At 44.0% G+C, this 19,421-nt stretch overlaps 1 protein-coding gene across 4 annotated transcripts in view; it reads right to left on the bottom strand.

Annotated features, from left to right (window-relative positions):
* SYCP2 (synaptonemal complex protein 2) overlaps window positions 1-19,421 on the bottom strand; it is a 2,783,385-nt gene that overhangs the window by 1,696,925 nt on the left and 1,067,039 nt on the right. The window lies entirely within an intron of this gene.

Here is a 19,421-nt window from a genome sequence, read left to right as displayed (position 1 = left end):
GAGAAAAATATCATTGTTGTATTGATAAAAACCAAAAATCAGAACGGATTAGAAAGGGACACTAAAATAAACTAAAATAATTTTAAATCTTGCATAGGACCTTACTGCGCATAAAGTGTGAATGTAATCTCATTTTTGTTATTATACAACATAGATAAGAAAACAGAAACACTACTTAACTTAAATTAATAACAATCTTATTTGCACAAAAATTGTTCTGGTGATGACATATCTCAGAAAAACAGGTCTAAGCTACTTATCTTTTGAAGTGAATCTATCAAAACAGGAGGCCAAATGGAAGTACCTTAATTTGAAAAGATTAATGTCAAACTGAAAACGGAAAGGATTTTGGTAGGTAGAATGTACAGAAATGTAAGAGTGGGCAGCCTGCAGAACTATCATGGATAGCCACTCAACAGCATAATGGTGAGCAGATGTGTTTGTGTGAATCGCAACACATTTTTTCCTTGGTATTCAAAAACCTTAGTACCTAAAAGGCCTTACACCTGCGTCAGGACGTTTTTTTGGAACATGGAGAACTTTGATTATACTTCTATGCTGTTTATACAGGGATTGTTTTCTTCTGCATTCTTGTCACAAAGGATATATAACAAGCATTGGGAAAGCCAATAGTTCTAGCATTGACCGCCAGACTTCTTGTTTTATGTTTTGCAAAACGTTATTGTTTGGAAATATGCCTAGCCCTCGTCAATCTAAAAAAAAAATGTTACAAGGAAAAAAAATCGTTTTGCTCTACAAAAAACCCACATTACCATAGTACTCCCTGGCACTGAAGGGATCTGCTTAAAAAGTCAGTCGGCCTGGCATTGGATCAATCAAGCCAGAAAGAAAGACAGAAGTTGAGAAGAGAGGCAAAAAAGAAAAGAGAAAAAAGAAAAAAGGAAAGGGAGAGAAAGAGAAGAGAAGAAAGAGAAGTAAAGATAAGGATGGAAAAAAGAAAATAAAGCAAAAAGAGAAGAGTAGGGAGAAAGAAAGAGAAGGACAGATAAAAAAAACAGAGAAGGAAAGATAGAAAGAAAAAATAAAAGGAGGCAAGAATGAAAGGGAAAGAAAAAAATAAAAAAGAGAAAGAAAGAAGGGAGAAAAGAAAAAGGAACAAAGAAATTAGGAAAGAAAAAAAAGGATCACATAATAATACAGAACATGATAAAATGGGTACATCATTGTGAAATAGCAGGAGTCTGAAAAGCAGAACACTCCAAAAGGAATTTACAACACCATTGGAAGGAGATAAGATCTGATCAAGATGGAATATTCATCAGAAGCGTGCTATCAAATCAGGCGCTAAAAACAAATGCCAAACTAAAGTATTTATAAAGTAAAAACAAAAACACTGGCACTAAAGGGTCTAGCGTCTGAGCGGAAGTGCTCCTTGTGCGAGAGCAAAATGCCGTCACTCAAAGGAAAGTTACCCACCTGCTAAAGTAGGCTGACCCAGTGCCCAATGCTACAGTGTGCAAAAGAAAAATGTGAATGACACACCAATAGGTCAAGGGATGAAGAGAGGTGGCTGAAAGCTACTCTATATGAGTATGTTATACACATTTTAGTAAATTCAAAATTTCTTTCAGGCCTAAAAACTTGCAATACCATCCTTTTGATTGAACATGAAGCAATATGAAACACATAGTTATTCATGTATACGCTTCCCCTGGTCATAATAAATTCAGATAATATTTATTTTCAGCATGCTCACAAGGGTAGTTAAAGAAGACTCACTTTTGAATTCACTGCTCAGGAAGGCTTCCTATAGATTGCAAAGAGAGCAGAAGAAACCCCACCATGTGCCTTTCACAGATTTATTGATATCTACATTGGGTTTCTCCTTTCTAAATAGACAGGTAGGTCCTTTTCAGAAAGTATTTTATCCTTCTCTCTACTTACATTACTTAGGTTGTGTGACACACTGGCAGCCTTATTCCTTTTCTCAAGTGCGTGGCATTACAATTAAAGAAATAGCTAACAGTAGTGGTTCTTAATTTGTCGACCAGTGGCCCCCGGGATCCGTGACACATGTTTAAGGGGTCAGTCACTGCTTAGAAAATGTGATAATATTAACAGAATAAGAAATTGTAAATATATTATAAAATAAAAAAATGCTAAATGTTCAATAAATGTGAAGGAATATGAACTTGGGGGCTAAAGATCGCGGGGCAGATTTACTACAAAGTAACGCAGCACAGTGCAGCAAGTCATTTTGCTGCGCTGTGCTGCGTTAGTTTGGAAAACACAGAGATGCGACATATTAACAAGAATATGTCGCATCTCTGTGCTTCCCCTGCGCTGGCACACAAACTGCAGCCATGCGCAGGCACCCTTGCACCATGGTGCAAGGATGCCGGCGTCGTGGGGATATTGTTTTTGTGCAGGAAGGAACACCTTCCTGCACAAAAACAATGACAAGAGGCTTTTTCCTCCTTCAATGCGTGTTGTAGAATGCAGCACGCATTGAAAGAGGAAAAAACGAGGATAAATAAAAGCATTTCTCCTCGTTGCGCCTCACTAGGCCACCTCAAGGGTGGCGTAGCAATCACACTCATCTCCAGATTTATGATGTCTCGTAAATCTGGAGATGTGTCTTGTTCAATGGGTGTTGCGTGGGAACACCAACAGCAACACCCATGGAACGCCCCTTCAACGCACAGTGCTGCGTGTGAAGGGCCCTTATTTACGAGGAGAGAAAAAGTCACGCAGTGTGGCTTTTCCTCTCCTTGTAAATATTGAGGAGCCCCCTGCGCCACCAGTATGTCGAAAATTGACATAGTGGTGGCGCAGGGGGCTTGTAAATCTGCCCCCAAGTTGTTATCCTCAGAATGATTCATGGAAGCAGTGCAAGATGGGCGGACTGAATTGAATTAAAAAAAGCTCCAGCCTTTGAATTCAAACTTTGATTTTATTTTATATTTAAGAATTGAATACTGTATTTCATATTCTTTGTATATGTTTGATGAATGATTGTTTTCTGTATTTCTATGCATTGTTTTGTGGTTTAAATTATCAAATTTGCCTAGGCTGGGGGTGCCCGGCTTCTTGTAATGACTCAGAGGCGGTCCGAAAATCCCAATAATTAATTAGTTGGTGTCTCCGGATTCAGTAATTATTAAGTGCCAGCCACGAAGTCAGCTGATAGCTTTTCCTACCTATCAATTATGGGGCCATGGGATCAGCGAACTTTTGTTGCACCATGCTGCAGTTATTCTGAAAGACACCTTAGAAGCAATGGAAGTTAGATGCCTAGTGTGCAAGATCAAGGAGGAAAGTAAGGGTAGCCTGATTGCATAATTTACTACATCATTGATACCTTACACGGTTTAAATCTGATTATGGGGATTCCCTCCAGAATGACCTGGCGCTTAGAATTTGTCATAGGTCAACATGAGCTGATGCCATTGTTCTCCTACTGTAGATGACAGGCAAGCAATAAGATCTGATAAACTTACAGAACGGTACCTGTCAAGCAACCAATGTATTATTTCTGCTACTTGCATACTTGCCAACTTAATTATTTTCACCATGTGATGAGAGGGCGGGGACTCATGCAGACAGCTACCTAAGTGGCACTCTGCCCCTCACCAAGCCCCCCACATCCTCCACAAAAATGGGGGTTATAGAGACTGTTACCAATATCCTGGGGTGTTTTCACACCTCTTATTGGACACTGCTGCTAACTGCCTCGAATAACGAGTGGAAATCCACTGTTTACCTTGGTTTTCAGATCGTTTTCTCTACCACCATGAGATTTCAGCTCCTTTGCAGCTGGGAAACCAGGGGGCCCATTAGGATGGCAATCCGCCCGCCATCCTCAGAACAATGACCCCCCGCCACATTAGAATGGCTGGGGTGTCCGTGGTGGACGGAAAGTCCGTCCACCGCATTTCCCCCGGTTGGGAAGTCGACCGGCGGAAAAAGTGCTTTCCTATTGCGGCGGTGTCTGCAAGACACCGCCAACCATATTACAATGTCTGTGGTCCTATGCCTTTCCACAGCAGCATTGCCGCTGTGGAAAAGCATACAGTCTTTGCTTTGGGGGCCCGTTGCGGGCCCCCAGGGTGAAGGGGGGGTGCACATGGGGGGTATCTATGGTAACTCCCAGCCTTTCAAAGTACAACATGGCAGGCACCTTGCATTTTTAGCATTGCGGCGGGCGGTGGGGATGCACCCGCCACTGTGGCGGGTGCATCATAATTCCATGCACGAGACCCCCGCCCTTATGGCGGACGGTCCGATCCCACGACAGGATGGAGTCTGGCAGGAGGCTCATACGTCCTATCATTCAGAGCAAATCACTTAATCTCCCTGTGCCTAACAAAAATGAACGTGTCCGTCTGTAGGGCAACTGGTGCTCATGTAAAGCGCTCTGATACCTTCGAGTAGAGTTCGCGCATTATAAAACTGCAAAAGAAATCAGGGAGCCAAAATCGTGTGACACAGTCGCACTGTGTGAGTTGGCAAGTCGTATTTGCACTTTATATGAAGCTATTCTTAGTTAAAACCTTAAAAAAACAATTTATTCCCTTGATAGACTTGAATCAGTCCTCATAAACTGTGGGACCATCTTCCTATTTCTTTGATAAGTTGATGCAGTATTGAGGATAGTTGGTAATCTTACTAAAATGTTCATGTCTGCTTGAGCCGCACTAGTATACATACCTGTTGAGTTTTTAACAATTTGAGATTCTCCATTCGTAGTTTTGTTAGTCCTCGAATGGATAACATAGTTGTTTTCTACTAGCAACTGGGCTGTGAGACAGTTGCACTCTGTTTCTATTATGGTGTTCCACGGTGAGAAAAACGTAGCTAAAAGAAATACACAAAAGGTGATGGGAGGAATGCTTGAAATGTGTCTACATGTTGTGTAGTTGCTATAAAAAGTATACAGGATCTGTACGTTTAGACAACAAACACTGTAGGATTGGTGTCAGACAAACTCTGATCACCCCCACCGGGTATGTTGGCCTTTTGTACCAACTAGCTCACAGTGCCACTAGAATCTCCTCTTGCCAATGAGAGAATAGTTGCTGGTAACCATTGAACATGACAATCCTGATCCCTCAGGACTGTGGAAACAATATACTACCTTTTTGGTTAGTCACTCGTGCTTACTTTGTCTGACTAAGAGAATTGCACATAATAAACAGGCTGGGCGTTTTCAATAAGAATTTATTGAACAGTTGTTATTCTGGTGTAAAATGGATAAGCTGCAACAACCGTTAGGCAGTATAAGATATAAATGATTAGAAGTACTATAAAGGTAAATGGATGGTATAGCTCTACCATTTTACAATAATCATGAATGCATCCAAGTATATAAAACACATGATAAAAAGATGTGTACTCCTACAATGATTCCATAACTAGATGTACCTAAGTGTACCTTGCATGGAGGTAGGTGTTAAGCCAAGAATCCCTCTAGGATTTAATCAACCCCATGACCTGAAGTGAGAGACTGTGGGACCCCGTCCTGGTCTCGGGTTGGACACCCTGCAAGAGATGTTTTAGACCACTGCGAGCTGGAGTGTCTGCATGCAGGAACCTCAGCGTCTCTGGTCAGTGTGTCGGCGGGAAAGTCTTGGTCTGCTCTGTCTTATCTTAGCAAGATGTGATGTATATATACATATACACCCATAGGTCTCTCCAGGGGTTTTACCTTGTTGTGTTACTGTTTCGGCCTAAGGATGACGTTGGGCATGAACTTTGTACATAGATTTTATTCAGGAGATGGTAGTCCTGCTGTGCTTCCAAGAATCCTCATGAATAATGTATGAGATTTCGAACTAGGGAAAACCTGTGTTATGAATGCAGTGTAATATCTAGGTAAAAGGTCAGTCCCTGTAAACCGTGACAAGTGTAGTGCAGGGAGAGAATATAGGTGAACAGTAATGAGATTACCTATTTATTTATTTATTTATATAATTTGTAAGGCGCAACAGCTACCCAAAAAGGGTTTCCCGGCGCCTGGACGGTGCAGGAAGCAGGAGAGAAAAACTGAGAAAGAGTTACTGATTAAATAACCATGTATTCAAAGATCTACGAAAACAGGGATATTAGTTTTTTTTGAGAATGGCAAGAGGAAGAGTATTCCAGAGAATTGGGCCAAGATAGGAAAAAGAACGACTACCCATCCTTGCAAGTTTAAATCTGGGCACCATGAATTTTCGAAGAGAAGCAGAACGGAGATGGCGGCTAGGGACATATGGGCAAGCCAAAGAATGCAGGTATTGTGGTGCTGAACCCCATTTGATCTTAAACATGTAGCTCAGGGCTTTAAATTTAATGTGATTTTCCACCCTGAGCCAATGTAAGTCACGGAGGTAGCCGGAGATGGGTGTGATTCTGGGAACTCTGCATAGAAGTCTTGCTGCAGCGTTCTCCACCAACTGCAGTCTACGGGTCACAGCCTTGTTAGCGTCCAGAAAAAGAACATTCCCGTAATCCAGCCATGAGGTGATAAGGGTGTGGACCACAGTTTTCTGGGTGGTCTTAGGTAGCATCCAAAGGATCTTCCTAAGCCAATTTAAGATGGTAAAACAAATGGCTGTGACCGTGACTGCTTGATTGTGCATAGATAAAGAAGGATTAGTTACTTTCCTGTAATCCTAGTTCTCTTCCAGGGGTATCCTCATCAAAGTCATAAGCATTAGAATATTCCCGCCCATGCGCGGGACCCCGGAAACACTATATTATATGTGCCCCACATATATATACTCATATATATATATATATATATATATATATATATATATATGACAACAATGTGATCCCTTAAGCTCGAAGAGAGCGCTCAGCAGCGTGTGCACAGCCCAGGGGTCGGATCCAGACCCAAAAGTCATTAATTTTCTAACAAAGGAGGCGGCACAACCGGATACTTTTAGAAGCCCTTTACTTCAACGCTTCACCCCACCAACGCGTTTCAGCCACACAAGGCTTTGGTCATGGTCAGTAAGTCCTTCTACTGTTTCTATATTTATACTGGCCCATACTAGCCATTAAGTGGCATTATGGGATACGTAGTTTGAAACAATCAGTGAAAATTAAAAGAAAAGAAAGACGATTGCGCTTTCATTCATATAGTATGTAGCGTCCGATGTTCTTTCACACGGCAGAGTTGTTTATAGTTGGTTAATGTTATGGGATTAGTTCCCTAATTTTCTCATGTTACAACAGTTTTGGGTTAGTACCTTAATTCGAAAGTTCATTCGCACTGGTTACTCCAGATGTATATGAAGTTCTTCTCCAAAATTGATGCCTCTTGGGCTCTTGGTTCGTAGTCTGATTATCAGTCGTGATTCCATTTGACGCAGTTTTCGAACGGAATCCCCTCCTCTTTCCATTTTTGGCAACATTCTGATTCCATAGAAGGTCATAGCTCTCCAGTTACCATTTTGGCATGCCTTGATGTGTTTGGCAGTTGCATATAACATGTTTGAATTCTTTACTGCACGGATGTGCTCCAAAATTCTCTTTTTCAACATGCATGTGGTACTACCTATATATTTCTTTCTATAAACAACTCTGCCATGTGAAAGAACATCAGACGCTACATACTATATGAATGAAATGTAAAGCGCAATCGTCTTTCTTTTCTTTTAATTTTCACTGATTGTTTCAAACTACGTATCCCATAATGACACTTAATGGCTAATATGGGCCAGTATAAATATAGAAACAGTAGAAGGACTTACTGACCGTGACCAAAGCCTTGTGTGGCTGAAACGCGTTGGTGGGGTGAAGCGTTGAAGTAAAGGGCTTCTAAAAGTATCCGGTTGTGCCGCCTCCTTTGTTCGAAAAAAAAAAAAAAAATATATATATATATATACATATATATATAAACATTCAATAGCAGCCAAATCACACCAGAGCTGATATATGCTGTGAAGAATTTCCACCATACATGAATAATATGCATTAGAAACATGAGAAACAACACCAAAGATTGTTTAGAAACTGTTTTAATGCTTAGGCAGCAGTAGAAATTCTTATAACACCCTGAAAGCATAGAAAGCTCCCAGGCTGCATTGCAAACACAGTCTAAAAAGACTGAAAAGCTAACCTGTAGCTGTATACAAAAAAACTGACACCGTGCCTTTAAGGCACCCATGACCCCCGGTATCCCATCATGCCTCAGGGGTGACAGTTAGGTCAGTTGTTCTTTTCGGAGACTGAAACAAACCCAGTAACAAAATAGGTTAACAATATCTCCTTATTAAAGAATATCCTTTGCCCGGGGAGGCGGGAGGGTTGCTTATGACTTTGATGAGGATACCCCTGGAAGAGAACTAGGATTACAGGTAAGTAACTAATCCTTCTCTTCCAGGGGATCCTCATCAATAGTCATAAGCATTAGAATAGAATAGCGAGCCTCTCCTCATCCTTGCGGGCAAATGAATGACAAGACAGTAATCTTATCAACAAGCCTGAGCAGGCTAGAGACTACCCAAACAGATTTCTCAAGGAGGCTTGCCCTACTTGAGTATCGGCCCTGGAATCAGACTCGAGACAGTAATGCCTCGTAAAGGTATGAACCGATTTCCAGGTTGCAGCCTTGCATATTTCTGACATTGGAATGTTATGTAAGAAAGCTACTGTAGTGGCTTTCCCTCTAGTGGAATGCGCTTTGGGTGACACCAATAAAGGCTTGCCTGCAAGCTGATAGGCCAATTTAATGGAAGAGACAATCCATCTGGAGATGGACCTCTTGGCCGCTGGAAAGCCCGTTCTCATTGAACCATAGTTCACAAACAGTTGATCTGTTTTCCTGATCCCTTTAGTCTTTTCCAAATAGAACTTAAGCACACTTTTAAGAGCCAAGGAGTGCAGTGACTGCTCGGCTGGGGTCGTAGGATTTGGAAAAAACGAAGGGAGGGAAATGGACTGATTTATGTGAAAATCAGAAACCACTTTAGGCAAGAAAGATGGATGAGCCCTCAGGACTACTCTATTGTGGTGGAAAACAGTATATGGTTCCTTCGCACAGAGCACTTGTATCTCGCTCACTCTGCGCGCTGAGGTAATCGCCACCAAAAAAGCCGCCTTCCAAGAGATGTTGCAAGGAGGCCTTGTGGATTGGATGGGCTCGAAAGGAGGTGACATTAACCTGGATAGAACCAGGTTCAATTCCCAACGAGGAGAAGGATTTCGCACAGGGGGAAACACTTTTTTTTAACTCCTGGAGGAAGTCCTTAACCACTGGAACCTGAAAGAAAGAAATCTGATCTGGTGATTTCCTGTATGCTACTATGGCTGACAAATGCACTCTAATGGAAGAATATTTCAAACCAGAAGTTGCCAAGGAAAGGACGTATGGCAGGATTTCCTCCTCCTGCCCTTTAGTCGGATCTAAGTGATGATCCCTACACCAAATGAAGAATCTTTTCCACTTGAACGCATAAGACGCTCTCGTGGAAGGTCTCTTAGCCTCCTTTAAAATGTGCATACATTCGGGAGGCAGATTCAAATGCCCATATTGCAGGACCTCAGGTGCCATGCTGTCAGGTTCAGTGATGGGAGGTTGGGATGCAGTATCCTCCCGTTCATCTTGCTCAACAGGTCCGGCCTGCAAGGAAGCCGTCTGTGTGGACACACAGACAGATGCAGAAGGTCCGGGTACCACCACTGCCGTGGCCAATCCGGAGCTATCAAGATCATCTCCATGTCCGACCTGAGGAGCTTGGAAACTACCCTCGGAATCAGAGGCAGGGGAGGAAACGCGTAGGCAAAAGTTCCCGACCAATCCACCAGGAGAGCGTTCCCCTGCGTCCCTGGCCGGTGGAATCTGGACGCGAAGGCGTAGCATTTTGCGTTTTCTTCGTCCGCAAACAAGTCTATGGCTGGATGCCCCCAACAACGAAAAAGCTCTTCTACCACTTCGTCGTTTAGCACCCAGTCTGGCTGATCTTCGAAGTGCCTGCTGAGTGCGTCTGCTTTGATGTTTAACTCGCCTGGAAGGTGCACCGCCACCACTGACAGGTTTCGAGAGAGAAGCCAGTGCCAGATGGTTTGAGACTCCCGGGAGAGAGGGCGAGATCGTGTGCCTCCTTGTTTGTTCAGATAGAACATGGTGATTGTATTGTCTGTCTGAACTAAGACTGAATTGGACTCGATCGCTGGAAGAAAAGCTTTGAGAGCTAGAAGCACCGCTCTGACCTCCAGCATGTTTATGTGGTATGTCTGCTCCCGTGCAGACCACTAACCCTGAATCTGAAGGGGACCCATGTGCGCTCCCCAGCCTTGTAGAGAGGCATCTGTTACTATAGACTGGGTGGGCAGTGGCTGATGAAAAGGTACTCCCACCAGCACATTCTTCGTCCGAGTCCACCATTTGATGGCATCCTTCGCTGTTTGGGAAAGAGTGATACGATCTTCCCAACGCCCTGTCGCCTGGTCCCACTGGTCTTCGAGAGCCTGTTGAAGAGGGCGCATTCTCAGCCTGGCGTTCGGGATGAGAAAAATGCAGGACGCCATGGAACCCAGCAGGGAGGCTACCTGTCGGACTGTTGGAAGCCGAGACTCCAATAGAATCCCGCACTTCTGCTTCATAGAAAAAAGCCTCTCCTCAGAAGGAAACGCTTTTCCCAATTTTGTGTCCAGAACGGAGCCTAGGTAGTGGATGGACTGTGTCGACCGCTGGACTGACTTCTCCAGGTTCACATGGAGACCGAGCCTGTGCAACTGGTGTAGGCAAAGTTGCAGATCGTGCGTCACCTGAACCGGAGACGGGTCCTTTAGGAGCCAGTCGTCCAGGTATGGGTAAATGAAGAGTCCCTTTTTGTGAAGAAAAGCCGCCACCACTGCCAGGCATTTGGTGAAGACTCGTGGTGCGGACTTGAGTCCGAAGGGTAGCACCTTGTACTGGTAGTGTTTGCTTCCTACGACAAACCTCAAGTACTTGCGATGCTGTAGTGCAATCGGAATGTGAAAGTATGCATCTTGCAGATCCACCGAACACATCCAATCTCCGGCTTGAAGATGTGGGCATATTTGGTGAAGAGCTAACATGCGGAACTTTTCTCTGACGATGACTTTGTTTAGGAGACGCAGATCTAGTATAGGCCTGAACTTGTCCTCCTGATCTTTTTTGGGGACAAGAAAGTATCTTGAGTAGACTCCCTTTCCTCTTTGAGAGGGAGGAACTTCCTCTATAGCTCTTTTTTGTAGTAGGACTGACACTTCTCTGCGGTGTAAGCTCAGTTGGTGAGGGTAAGAGGTCTTTGGAGGAATGCTTTTCGGGAGCGCACGGAAACGTAGCCTGTATCCATTGCGCAGTATATTCAGCACCCACTGATCTTTTGTGATGCTGACCCACTCTGCCAGGTGTTGTGAAGCACTTCCTCCCACTGAAGTGGGCAACGGCGCCAGAGGAAGCCACTGATCAAGCCGTTCCTCCTCTCGTAGTGGTAGAGGACTGCTGGTGATCTCCTCTACCTCTGTTGGACATGCCTCGGAACTGGGATTTTCCTTGGTTCTTATTCTGGGACCAATGAGGGGTTTGAACCCTCTGTTGAGCCCCTCTCCCCCTGTTGGTCTTAAAGCGGCGTTTGAATTCTTTTTTCTTCTCCAAACCCACTGCTTTTACCGTATCCAGTTCAGTCTTCATACGGGTCATCTCTTCGTCTGCATGTTCCCCGAAGAGAGAGGAACCCGAAAAAGGAAGATTAAGGATGCGATGCTGAGCATCCGGCTTCAGCCCTGTGAGGCGCAACCAAGCCGACCTCCTGGCACAAACCCCATGTGAGTAGGAATGCGCCGCAAGCACTACACCGTCTGCTGCTGGGCTGATCAACTGGTTCGCCACCAGACATCCTTCTGTCATAGTTTCTTCAAAGTCCTTCTGGTCTTCCTTTGGCAGTTTGGACTTGAACCTCTCCATGGAGTCCCATAAGGCTCTGTTGTATCTACCCAGCAGTGCGGCCGCACTAGAGACCTTCAGCGTGGAGGCAGCTGAATTGCAAACTTTGCGACCCCACGAATCCTGAGATTTGCTCTCCTTATCTGGTGGGACTGAAGAGGAAGCAGCAACTGCATGCGTCTTCCTCGCCGCTGCCACTATCACAGAGTCTGCTTGAGGGTCAGATTTTACAAAAACTGGGTCAGAAGCAGCCGGCTTGTATTTCTTTTGTATGCGGGCTGGCACCGCTCTGATGGCTACTGGGGTTAGGAAAACGTCCTTGACCGGATCCATAATCCCCGGGACCAAAGGCAGCAATGGACGAGAGATAGATTTTTTGTGCAAAGTCTCAAAAATCACTGTCGTAGTAACCTGGGGGACAGACATTTCAATGCTCAGCTTCTGAGCTCCTCTCTGCAGGACATCCAGATATGTGCCGATGTCATCCACTGGAGAGGATCTGGAAGTAGGACTATCCGTCAACGTGGGAGAGTAATCCCTCTTGGAAGACCTGGTCGAAGAGGTGGAGGAAGTAGACGGAGTTCTTCGATGTCTACGATGAGCACCGTGCCTCCTCTCACGTGAACTTCTTGGATGCTCTTCCTTTCGGGATCTCACCGGATGTTCCCTTCTGGGAGAGTGAGATCTGGTTGGTCTTCTCACAGGTGATTTGTCTGTTTGGCGCCTGGGAGGACTACGCCTGTCCACTTCATCTACCAGTCTCTGGAGAGGAGATCTGTGCTGCGGACTGACGTACTCTTGCATCCGTTTGGTAGCCCCTGACTCTCGCCAATGGTCCAATGATTTGTACCATCTGGGTGATAGTCTGACCTCCGCAGCCGAAGGATCTGGCTGACGCACAGGAGATCTGGGGGCAGGACTTCTGGACCTTGAAGATGTTGTTGAGGAGCCAGAAGACTGCGAAGTAGAGTGACGAGAAGCTGACTCTGTTACCATGACCACAGAGTTTCTTGACGACGATCGAGCCCTTTTTGAAGGTCTCGACGTCGAGCGTACCGGCGTCGTATGTTTTTCTCTCGACGTTGCACGCCTCTGGGGAGTCGGCGGGTCCAACAATCTCGACTTCGAATGCCTCGACGGCGATCGATGCGAGGATCTATGGTCTCTCGACGTCGAACGGTGATGACCAGCCGTCGACGAAGCCTTCTCTCTCGACGTCGAACGGCGATGACCAGCCGTCGACGGAGCCTTTTCTCTCGACGTCGAAAGGTGATGACCAGCCGTCGACGGAGCCCTCTGTCTCGACGTCGAATGTCTGTGCGACGACGGCGGAGGGGTATTGGTCACCCTCGACGCCGAGGGTCGAAGAAACGCCCACTGAGACTGCGTCCTCGACGCCGACCGATGTTTTTCTGTCGACGGCGGAGGGGTCTTGGTCCTCGACGCCGAACGTCGTTTCTTAGACGACGGCGGAGGGGTCACACTTCTCGACGCCGGTCGTCGTCTGGATGACGACGGCGGAGGGGTGACCTCCCTCGACGCCGATCGTCGCCAGGTTGACGACGGCGGAGGGGCCTTGGATCTCGACGCCGACCGTCGCACGGTTGACGGCGGTGGAGTTACCTTCCTCGACGCCGATCGTCGCCCGGTTGACGGAGGCAGAGGGGATTTCGACGACGGAGCTGGATCCTTCGACGTCGTCGACGTACTTGGTCTTCTTTTCGACGGCAAGCCCGCCGTCGACGATAGTTTTGAAGACAAACGATCCACCGGTGGTTCTTTCCTCAGCGCCAAGCCTGACGCTGAAGCTGAAGGGCGGGAAGACTTCTCTTTTGAAGATGCTCTAGCCTTCTTGGAGCCCTTCTTCACCGGAGACCTTCCTCTGGATGACCTGTGAGCCAGGCCATAGATGCGAATTCTCTCCCTGTCTTTGAGAGTTCTTCCTGACAGGTGCTCGCAGTGAGGACAGGTGCCTGGATCATGTTCTTAAGGCAGACACAGGATACAAACATTGTGATTGTCTGATTTTGCCTTCTTGTTACCACAAGAAGGACATTTGTCAAAAAGTGAAGGCATTCTCAGCTGAAAATGCTCACTAAACTGACTTAAAAAGACAGTTTCTTACTTGACTAGATGTAAATGTCAAAGTAAGCAGAAAAAGTTGTTAAAAAGAAGTAATTTTCTGTTAGAAAACAGAAAATTAGTGGACCTGTGTAACCAGGATCCTTCCTGAAGGAGCCGGAAAGAACAACTGACCTAACTGTCATCCCTGAGGCATGATGGGATACCGGGGGTCATGGGTGCCTTAAAGGCACAGTGTCAGTTTTTTTTGTATACAGCTACAGGTTAACTTTTCAGTCTTTTTAGACTGTGTGTTTGCAATGCAGCCTGGGAGCTTTCTATGCTTTCAGGGTGTTATAAGAATTTCTACTGCTGCCTAAGCATTAAAACAGTTTCTAAACAATCTTTGGTGTTGTTTCTCATGTTTCTAATGCATATTATTCATGTATGGTGGAAATTCTTCACAGCATATTTCAGCTCTGGTGTGATTTGGCTGCTATTGCATGTTTTTATATATATATGTATATCACCTACTGGCGGTCGCCAGTAGGTAGTTATAGTTAGGATTGATTTCCATAGGGAAATCGCAACATTCTATTTAGAATAACTTTGGCGCCGGTTGAGGAATCAGCCTGAATTTTTCAGCAACTTTGCCTCGCGGCGCTCCGCTCCTTCCCTTAAAGTTTGGGGGGGATTCGTCAAGCGGGGGCCGAGATAAAAGGGGGGTCCCAAAACGTGTTTTCCCCATGTTAATTTCCATAGGGCGGTCTGTCGCACTTTTAGCTCGAACGGCTGAATGGATTTTCACCAAACTTGGCAAAATTGTAGGGACTGGTAGCCCGATGTGCCTTTGCTATGTCTCAAGATATGTGGTCCAGAGGATTTTGAGTAATTTAGGTTCAAAAAAATGTATAGATCTTTAAGCGCGCCCCGGTGCGCGTACCGGGAAGCGCTCCGGTCGCGCCACGCGACCTGCGCACGGGAAGCAGATTGGCTCTCGGGTGTCTGTAAACATTCGAAACAGTTCGCAGCGGCCGCCATCTTGTGTCTCGGTAGGATCGAGACACAAGAGGTGGTAAAAACAAAAGGGAAAATAATGAAAAGGGGGCAGGGTACACCCCCCCTGACCCTCTAGGTTTGATGTGGGGGCCATAAAAGGGTCCCTCGGGTAAAAAAAAATGTTAATTTTTTTTCCCGATTTTCGCGGGGGGAGCGCCCGGTACGCGCACCGGGGAGCGAATCAAAAAAAAAGAGATTGCCAGAGTGCTAAACATTTTAGCAATTTTTTATAAATGGGAGGTAGTTCTGAAAAGAACTTTTTTTTAAATTGTTTTTGTTGTTTTATATTTTTTTATTTTTCTGAACATTTTTTATTTTTTGAACAATTTTATATTTTTTTGGTTTTTTTTTGGGCGGAACAACGAAAAACAGGCATTAGAAAGGGCTCAACAGGAGCAAAAAAAATAAATAATACTTCTTGAGGTGTTTTGAGCACTTGTGGTTTTCAAATGCTCTATTAATTAAAATGATACTCCTCTCCCCATAAGAAATGAGTGCACCACAATAAATGCACACTAGCTTCAGGTGCACAAAATTCTTTTGAATATTTGGGACCGTCTCCCTCGCCTCTGGTCCCGATAGAGTTTCCTGTGACGATATACTGGCCACAGGAGTTGGTGGGTTATCCTGGAGGTGACGCACCTCAGCAACGCTATAATTGATTGGATGCCACCTCTGCATGTGGCGGTGCATAGTATAGTTTCCAAAACTATACTTTTTGTCTGTGCCTCGGGACAGAACTGCATTGCAAATGAGGCATGTCACGTACCGGGCATTGACCTTTTTTTGCTCTCGAGGGTAAGAAAAAAATTGCCATATAAAATTGTCTATGTGGTGGGATTGCCGGGGCTCTTCACGCAAGAACTGCCTCGGCTCTACCTCCTCTTCCTCTTCTTCTTCCTCTTCCTCTGGGTTTGGAAGGAACTGTGCAGGTGGTCCTTCCTTCCTAGGTGGTTGTGGTGGTGGTGGGGGTCCACTAGCTGCAGCTACTACAGATGCCATGACTGAACAAGCAGAAACAGGTCTTCCTCTCACAAAGATGAAAGTCAGAGTGAGGAAAAAAGGTGGGGTTTTCATCATTTGGGAAAAAAAAGTGTTCTGGACCAATGAAAAGTGTTATTTTCAAGTCACATGATCCAAGCTTTCATCATTTGGAAACCAAAACTGATCTGCACCAATGAAAAGTGTTATTTTCAGATCACATGACCCGATGCGCTTACGCTACTCGCCCCGGGGCTCGTCGCGTAAGCGCGTCATGACGTTGCGCGATCGTATGCGATCGCGTGATTCTGGGTGCGCTTACGCAGTGCGTCATATGACGCATCACGCGACTACGCGAAACGTCATGATGTTGTTTTCGTTCGCGGGAATAGCGCTATCGGGACGCTCCCCGGTACGCGCCCCGGGAGCGCTCCGGGGCGCGTACCAGGCCAAACAATAAAAAAAATATATATATTTACACAATTTAAAATTCGTTATAAAAATTATTACTTTTCATACCTATAGAGATTTGCTATTAAAAAACCTATGAAATTCACTGAAAAAACCATAGGTTTCACCCCAGTTATAGTTAGGAATTAGCAATTAAAAAACCTATTAAATTCACTGAAAAAACCATAGGTTTTACACCAGTTATAGTTAGCTGGAAATTTTACTCGCATAAAACCATTGAAATTCCCACGTTATAGTTAGTTGGACTCACTATAACTTGCGCGTGCAATGCACTGCTGATGACGTCACATATTACATCACTCATGACATGGTCAGTGACATCACTGATGACATCACTGATGACACCATCATTGTGACAGAGTGACAGACCTCCTTTCATTGTAATGTAACCCTTGAAACACATTCAAAAATAGAAACTAAAATTTTCAAACAAAATGGAGATACCCATACCAGTTACAACAACCAATTCAATAATTCCACCATCTATATATACATCCACTCATTCACCAACAGTTCTATATAGTCACTCATACATATACTCACTCATCATATGTAGTGATACACCTATACATCCTGTTACACACTGACAGGCATCCAAAAGTTACTCACACATGCAAATAAACTATTGAACATCTATTCATTTGCATATATAGCTATACACACACTACCACTTTACTTCTAAGGAAACTTACACATACTTACTCTCTTAAACAATCACTTATAGAAACACATACTAATTTAAACAGGAACTCTTAGAATCCCTCACTCTCACATATACTCACTTATATACATCAATATTCACATATACTAGATTAAAACATATGTAGTTACTGATAAAGACACTAGTGAGACAGTCATTCACTCACTAACACAAACATATACACACTCATCCACCCATACAGTCCGGCACATATGCTGTCTTCAAAACACATACAAAGAGAGAGTCAGTCATTCATGCATCTATGTGCTAAGTAATACCCCCACCAAACCATACAAACACTCATACTAATACTAAGAAAAACATCTAATAACCCAAATACATACACATGTAGCTACTCACCAACCCATGCAGCCACTTATACACAAAGTGAAACAATAACACATATATTTAAATATTTAAACATTACTCACTATTATTTATTTTTCAGAAAGACACACATTCATTGGATGGTGTCATCAGTGATGTCATGAGTGATGTCACTGACCATGTCATGAGTGATGTAATATGTGACGTCATCAGCAGTGCATTGCACGCGCAAGTTATAGTGAGTCCAACTAACTATAACGTGGGAATTTCAATGGTTTTATGCGAGTAAAATTTCCAGCTAACTATAACTGGTGTAAAACCTATGGTTTTTTCAGTGAATTTAATAGGTTTTTTAAATGCTAATTCCTAACTATAACTGGGGTGAAACCTATGGTTTTTTCAGTGAATATATATATGTATGAGTATATATATGTGGGGCACATATAATATAGTGTTTCCGGGGTCCCCCGCATGGGCGGGAATATTCTAATGCTTATGACTATTGATGAGGATCAACAAAAAGAATGTCTGAGGGTCAAAGTGAAATACTAATGTGTGTAATGGAAGGTACAATAAAAATAGGTTGGATGAAAGTGCAATATGTGCTACACAACACAATCCCACAATCGGGAAAAAGTGCCCATCAGTTCCCAAACGGTTCCGCCCTAGTCATCATCTGGGCTCTCCTTACCCAGGAGAAAGTTTTTTATGTATGTTAGAGTCAATTAATGTTGTTATGACTTTGTAGACTAGATGTAGATGATACATAAAATATGTGATGAGTGGAACCAAAAATTGTTATAATTGTAGTAAATATGGGTAACTGTTTTGCAGTGCTCAAATGTGAATAAACAAACGTGTGGTGTAATAAAATCAGGTAGAGATTGAGTCGAAGGGAATCAATTTTAATGGTTTCTCTCAACTCTCCCAATGTTAAAAATTGTAGAAACGTGAATTAACTGGCAGTTGTAACAAAATATCCGCCTGCAAGTAGGGTCAACATGTTTCAGCATCGGTGACTATAAATACGTCACTGCTTTCATCAGGACCTAGATATATACAGCTACCGCAATGAAGGAAAAAGAATACCTGAATGATTTCGGGATATTCCTTATTCTTCTCCAACCTGTTAAGAATCAAAATTGTACCAAACACAAACATCACATCAGCGTTACACAGAAATGAACAATATTAATTTGTCCAAATCTTAAAAGCAAATTAAGTGCGATCTTAAGTGAATATGGTGAAAATTCCATTATCCCACTTCACACTCGCTTACCTAATTGGTAGGAGGAAGGGTCATCACCCCACCTGGCAGCTGCTCAGGTGTGTGGAGCACCGCTCTGGTAACAAGACAAAATATAAACAAGACTCACATAGACATTTCACAGGTAAAGACCAAATCATGGTCAACATATATCTCAATATAGATCTTTGTTATGCATTGGCCTGTCAGATGTTTAAGAATGGACTCGGTCAGCGAGTGATATGTGTGGTAATGCAAACTGCTGATCAACTGTTAAGTACACTGACGTGGTATTTCTTTAATAAACTGCCGCAGTCTTTCAACTTTTTTCAGAAAGCCCACAGATCGTGTTGAGCCAAATAATTATACTGCCCTGGCATCGAGTCTTAGGCTGGAGCAATATATTATACTTAAAAATGATCATTGTTCCTCGCTCAGGTCTTTGCGAGAGTAGCCCTGGAAGAGAATCATCGATATAGATGCCCAGATTACGGAGGTGACTGGAAGGCTGCGGAAGAGCTCCCATCTCAACGGGCCAGTTTAATGTGCCCCAGAGATCTTTCTCCTCACCAAGAATTTAAACCTCGTTTTTTTCACCGTTAAGTTTTAGAAGGTTCTGGTTCATCCATATTGCAATTCGCCTGATACCCGACTGAAGACAGGATGTAGAGCCAGGGTCAGGACGAGAAAGTAAGAAGATGATCTGAGAG

The sequence above is a fragment of the Lissotriton helveticus genome, chromosome 7 (genome assembly GCF_964261635.1).
Source record: "Lissotriton helveticus chromosome 7, aLisHel1.1, whole genome shotgun sequence".
In the NCBI taxonomy this organism is placed as follows: Eukaryota; Metazoa; Chordata; class Amphibia; order Caudata; family Salamandridae; genus Lissotriton; species Lissotriton helveticus.
This window is presented reverse-complemented; position numbering and strand designations above follow the sequence as displayed.